We start from the raw sequence: 6,871 nt of genomic DNA, 5'->3' as shown, positions 1-6,871 counted from the left end.
TTTGATTTGAAATAAACAAATTTTTGGTATTATCATTTATTCGGGTGCTCATTTGGTTGAGTCGCTCGGAGGTTTTTTGGTTATGTACAAAAAGTGATTCGCTATCGTGAGAGCCAGAATTTAATATTATTCTAATTACCTGCGTTTGGTTTTGGAGACTGGAAGCTAACTGTTTATTTTCTAAGTAAAGTTTGCCTAATTCACGATCAACATATATCAAATCAGATTCTGTCAAAGTTCCGAATAGTGTCTTAGATATACTACCTATCGCATTAATTAAACCTCTTTTTCTATTGTGTTCCCCCTAACAGCTTATATAAAAGGCTGTGCTGAATACCAAGTCGTTTCATCCTACCGTTGATGAGGCTCAACTCGAATTAGTGCAATTTAAACACATGTTAATTGTTGATTCGTAGTGCCCCATCAGGTTATTAAACCTAGTATTAACGTTATCTACGTCGACCGATACATATAAGTGCCAAGTTTCGTGATATAATCTAGCGTCGCCTAAATCTTCCGCAAAAATAGTGACATTATGGAGTGGAGTCACTACGAAGCAGGAAGTGGAGGAGATGAGTGAAAGGATGACCCAGGCAGTCCGCATTCTGAAAACATAGGATTAGTGATAGTATGGTTTCAGACGATTTGCGTAAATTGTGAGGTATCTATTTTCAAAAAGAATTTCGTAATTAGTTTGGCTGGTACGCCGTATTACTGTAGCTGGACCTAACCATTCTGAATCTAACTTGTTTCTTTTTGTTTCGTTATGGACAAGTACAAGATCACCGGCACCGAAAATAGGATTTAAAATGACTATTTGAGTCCTGTAATTTCTTTAATCTCTCTTGTGTCCTCTGGATGGATTCTTTTCCTTTTGCTAAATAGGCTTCATGCCGCTTCCTCCACATATCCAAGAGTTCTTGGTGGTTTAAAGAACTGGTGGTGGCAAGAATTGAAGGCAAGTTTGCTGTTCTTCCAAAGGTCATTTCGAAAGGTGTTAGCCCAGTACTTTCATGAACTGCTACATTATAAGCCAAACAAGTAAGTTTGAGGTTCAAGTCCCATTCCGTTTGATTATCGGCGATAAAAGTTTTTAACAAATCCTCGACCGTCGCGTGGGTTCTCTCTAATGCTCCAGTCGCCGGAGGGTGAAAAGTTGTAGTTTTTATGTGCCTAATTCTCAATAGATTTTCGAATTTTTGGACTAATTCTGATACAAAGTTTGCTCCTTGATCAGTCAGAATTTGTTTCGGAGAAGAAAATATGTATATATAATGATCCATCAGTTGTGTTATAATTGACTCAATGCCGGCACGTCGGGAATTGCTGCTTCGATTTTTGGCCTGATACGTGTTAACTTCTCTCTCTGACAGATGTCACATTTCTTAATGAAATCGATGACTTCATTCTCCATATTATCCCAAGAGATAATTTCTCTAAGTCGCTTTATGATTTTATTTTCTCCAAATTGACCTGATCTGATATTTCCATGTGCTTCAGACAAAAGATTTTGTTTGTCTTCTTCCGTTAATTCTTTGTTAGGTCGATCACATACAAAGAATGCATGTTCCGGGAATTTTTTATGAAGAAGAAAGTTAAGCATGTCATGCAACCGCACTTTTTCAGTGTTTATTATTAAAGGGTCTTCCATGTGGAACTTGAAGATTTTCCAGTTCTTGCGATTAGTGAAGTCCTTGATCTTCTTATACAGTAGTTTAATCCAGTCTTCTTCTTGATAATCGGGGATTTGGATTCGTAAAAGGGAAAACAGATTTTGTTTACTCACTTTTATCCAGTTTTTGCCTCTAGCGACAGATTTTGTCTTAACTTTGCTAGGGAGTCGATTTCTTTTCCATGCCCGATATTCGTCAGCTACTTCTTTTTGGTCCTTAGGTTAATGAATCTAAGCTTCATGGGCCCGATTTCAACATTTTCGCTGTCCGTTTCAGAAGGTTCGTGTTCGCTGTCGATGTCCGGTAATTCTATTGTATGTCCTTCTTCAACGTCTCCTTCACGTGTTGCATACATACGCGATAATTCATCGGCGGCTGTATTTTCTTTTCCTTTTATATATTCGACTACATACTGGTATCCCTCAAGGCGAAGTCTCCATCTGAGTAGCTTAGACGCTGGATCTTTAATATTGAAGAGCCATTTCAGGGCCTAATGATCTGTTTGGATTATGAACTTTCTTCCTAACAGGTATTGCCTCAAACGCTTGACTGCCCAGACTATAGCAAGCAGTTCCTTTTCTGTTGTGTCGTAATTCATTTCGGGTTTATTGAGTGTCCTAGAAATATAACAGCAGGGTTGACCATCTTGAGAAAGGATGGCTCCGAGACCTACATTTGAAGCATCTGTTGTTAAAACAAATTGTTTTTTTGTAATCAGGGTATCTTAATACTGGCGATGAGCATAAGCAGTTCTTTAGTTCTTCGAAGGCTGTCTCGCAACCTGATGTCCAATAAAAAAGATTATTTTCCTTTGTAAGGTCAATTAGTGGCTTAGCCCTAGTGGAAAAGTTCTTAATAAATTTTCGATAATACTCGACAAGTCCCAGGAACGATTTCACCTGTTTTGAATTTATTGGTGTTTTGAAGTCCCTTACCGCTTGAATTTTATTGGGGTTTGGTTTTACCCCTTCTGCGGTGATAACGTGACCTAAATATTCTAACTCTGTTCTGAGATACTTACATTTATCAGGCTGCAACTTCAATCCTGTTTGTCGCAGTCTTTTGAAGAGTATGAACATGTTCTCATTGTGCTCTTTGAGGCTTGAGCCGAATACTACGATGTCTTCAAGATAAACAAAGCAAATATTTCCTACTAAACCTCTGAGAGCAGTGTCCATCATCCTCTGGAAGGTTGCCGGCGAATTCTTTAGACCGAACGGCATTCTCTCAAATTCGAAATGACCTTCTTGTGTACTAAAGCCTGTATATTGTTTTGATTCTGGATCCATAGGTATTTGATGGAATCCGGAGCTTAAATCAAATGCTGAAAAAAACTTCGCATTTCCTAAGTGGTTGAGTATATCATCGATTATTGATAGCGGGTATGCATCTAGATCAGTTCGTTCGTTTAGTTTTCTGAAATCAATGACAATGCGCCATTTCTTCTTCCCAGAAGCATCGACTTTCTTCGGAACTACCCATAATGGTGAGTTGAATGGTGATTTTGACATAGAGATTACTCGTTTGTTACGCATCTCTTTTACTTGACGATTGATTTCAGCTTTATGACACTGTGGCTGGCGATAAGAAGGAATGTTAATGGGTCTCTCCTCTTTTAAGATAATTTCGTGTTTTGCTAGATATGTGCATGGGAGAGGATCACCTTCCAAGGTGAAAATATCATGATAACTTTGGATAATTTTGTTTATTCATTCTTGGTTATTTTTTTCAATATGCGAGAGTCTTGTGTTTACTCGGAGAAGTTCTAATCTCTTGGCTAATTCCTTTGTTGTAATAAAATGTATTCTATCTTCGCGTTCGGGCTGAACACTTATGTACTTGGGTTGAATCTCCGTGGTTGAAAGAATCATCATTTGGCCTGTATGATTAGAAATTGGAATTCGTAATTCATGGTTTTGGATTCTTTAATCGAGTTTTCTGGTACACATATCCCATCGTCGTGTAATTCGTATTTAACGTTGTCTAATTCTAAATGAGTTTTTGAAAGGCTAAATTTGTAACTGTACATGAATGGAACTCCGATAATTCCATCTTCTGGTAGTAGGAAATCATTTGGTACAATAACAAACACATGCTCTTTTCCCTGGAATTTAAATTTTGTTATTTCGTTTGTCCGGTGTTGGTCGTTACCCATAGAGAACACTTTGTTAAATTTTTCACGCGGATGATTTAATTGAACAAGCTCATCCTTAATTAGGTTGAGTGAGGATCCACTGTCCAGTAAAAGTCTTCCTGTTCTGTTTGTTCCATGTAGGTTTGCTCTAATTGAGAATAGTCTTCCTAATATTGCGGAGACTCTATCTCTGTTGATAGTTGATCCTCGTGATGGCCTGGAACATTTTCTGGATGTTCTTCTTCCACCTGTAAATTGTGGACACGATTCGGCGGGCGGGAGTTCGAGTGTCCTATCGGAAAATTTCGGTCTCTACTGTAGCATTGGGATTCATTATGTCCCGGTCTTTTGCAGATTTTACAAAACATCTGAAGTCTTTGTTGTAAAGGCAGGGAATGATTTGGAGGGTTGTTAATACTTGGGTGCTTTGAGGCGGATGATGCATGTTGGAATGCTGTCCTAGATTGAGCAAAGGCCGGTTTTGTAAGGGTTTGTTACCGGGTGGTCTAACATTTGAGTATCTATTGTGATGCTTTTCCCTATACCAAACCTCAGACTCTAAGGCTTCCTGCTGTGCTTCCTTCAAAGTACTCGGTCGGAGAGGACGAACCTGTGCGCCGATTTCATCCTTCAAATTCATGATATATTTTTTAATTGCCGATTTTTCCTCTATTTGAATTGCTAAGCGTCGCGAAGTTGGATTTGATTGTTCGTTCTCGACCGCATAAATTAGTTCATTATAATGCTGCCGGAACCGCATATTATAATTCTGAACGGTCGCAATCCCTGTTTGCTTGACGGATTCGAGTTTTGACCGACTTAACTCAACTGAACTGATTATACCTACATTTTGCCTTAAGGCGGAGAACAACTGATCATAATCATCTATTGAATCGAAGCGAATTGCGCGTTTTGCTTGGTCCTTATTTTTTTCGGCTATTATAAAATCCAATAGTGAATCCGGCTGCGAACATCTCGATTTCGCACGATTTACTGACTTGATAAAGTCCTCGACACCCACATCATCACGTCCTCTCCATTCTTCGACGGTTCTGATGATGTCCTTCGCGGGAATAGACGTTGTCACAGAAATGGACGTTGTCTATAACCGATTAGCTTGAGAAGACGTGAAATTTCTTCGCGGAGTCGGGGATGTAGAGCTACTTCTAGACTCTCGGCCTTGAAAATTATATATTCGCACGCTTTCCTGGGGATGCTGGGTTACTACTGCTACGTTTTGCCCTTAATTTTCAGCTTGATCCGTTCTATTATTTCCTAGTGGAGGAAGAGACGAATTTTCTACTTTTTGAATATCGATACTTTGGCAAGAGGGATCTTTTAGTTGCTTATTTTCTTTCGGAGGAATAGACGAATTTTCAGGTTCTGGTAAAACACGATTTTCGCATGAGGTATATTTTTCTCCTTTTCCCGAACTCTCATCTTGCGTTAAGAGCATATTTCCCTGCTTCGCGAGATATTCAATTTCTCTTGCGCGCTGAGAATTTTCAGCGTTTAAAATTCGTAGCGCATCTTCTATCTTTTTTTGAAAGGTTTCCATATCACTCAATTTTTCTATAATAAATTTTATGGGGTCATCCATCATTGTGGATGCTTCCTGCGAACCGCACGATAAATCTTCTTTAGACATTTCTGTAGCCGTGAGGAAAGGATTAGTATCGGGATTTAGGTTACCTAAAGATTCTTCACTTGTTTCCGATTCTACCGTCGGGTATTCTATTAAATTTTGTTTATACGCTGCGAACGCCAGTGTGAGGTAGTATTTTTATCGCACAATTATGATAGTTCAGATCGCGACGCAATTTGCACAATGCTTATTAATTTTATAAACTAAACGTAGGCGTTTTTTTGAAGTAAGAAGCCGCGTATTACTTCTTACTATTTTTGAATTATTATAATTTTTACTAAACTTACGCAACAGGAGTTTGAGTTGTCGCTGGCGCAGTTGAGAATCGATGGTAGTCTACTGATGTTGGTAGGGTCAGGCGGGATGCTGCAGCTCCGTAGGCAGACAGCTGGCCGGAAAATCGGGAAATTCTTAGCCTCCCGTGGTGTCCCCTTTGAAGAGTGACGTCGCGCCTTTCTTAAGAGTCACTAGTAGCTTCACTTGATTTGCACTATTAGCGTGATCTCTTTTGGCTAAAGATTAATCGTTTACTGATAATCCTTATATGCCCTGGTAGTACACTTGCGCTATCTTTGAAACCTCGTAGGTTTTCACACATATGGGACTATGTTGCCACAATTCACTTAACTGCACTTAACTTCACAAATTCTTTTTTATCCTCGAAGAACGTCGTATCGATCAAAGGGATCGTGGCTAGCATCGCCAAAATTATGTGACGGTCTAGTGAATTACACTTCTTTTATACTTGATATAAGAATACTTTTTGTTTATTGACCGAAAGATACAGAATGACCTGTCCGTAGACAGGGCGCAAGGACTACTGAGGCCCCGAGGGCCTTGTGTAGGCGTCGTAGGCGAACTACCCTTAGCTAGAATCAACGAGAGAGGAGAGTGGTAAAGTAGAAGTATTACAACTGGCTATCGATTAAGTAATAAAAAAAGTTAAGTTATAATTTCGTTTATAAAATTCTTTATAAATTTGTTTATAAAATAAACAATTATTGTTGAGTTGTAAAGTATCATATGGGGAGGGCTGACCTAAGTAATTTAAAGGTGATTTCGTCGAAAAACGTAATCCGACGGTTAAAACTTGAGGAAAATTTGTATTTTTTTATAAATTTTATTTAATCAATTAACCATTTTTATTAGATATTACAAATTGTGCATATTACTTGTATTGCGAGGTTTACTAAAAAAAATTCTCTTGAGATAAAATGTTGAAGTCTAACATTATTGGCTATTAGAGATATTGATCAGCAGCCTGGGTCTGATCAGTGTTGCGGAATTCTCGTGTTATTCACATCAATAACACGAGAATTCTGGATCAATCTGAAAATTCTCTATCTTTATTCCTTCCTCACATTACTCCTTTCCCCACCGAGTGAGTCATGCCTACCCCGAAAGGGAAATTACTTTATT

The 6,871-nt window shown here is 38.6% G+C and overlaps 1 protein-coding gene across 4 annotated transcripts in view; it reads left to right on the top strand.

Annotated features, from left to right (window-relative positions):
- The window catches only part of LOC117172493 (endoglucanase E-4-like), a 30,560-nt gene that overhangs the window by 14,965 nt on the left and 8,724 nt on the right, over positions 1-6,871 (top strand). The gene's annotated exons all lie outside the window — the stretch shown is intronic.

Source organism: Belonocnema kinseyi, chromosome 5 (assembly GCF_010883055.1).
Source record: "Belonocnema kinseyi isolate 2016_QV_RU_SX_M_011 chromosome 5, B_treatae_v1, whole genome shotgun sequence".
Taxonomy (NCBI): domain Eukaryota; kingdom Metazoa; phylum Arthropoda; class Insecta; order Hymenoptera; family Cynipidae; genus Belonocnema; species Belonocnema kinseyi.
The sequence above is the reverse complement of the archived record's forward strand: the minus strand, read 5'-3'. Positions and strand labels throughout refer to the sequence as shown.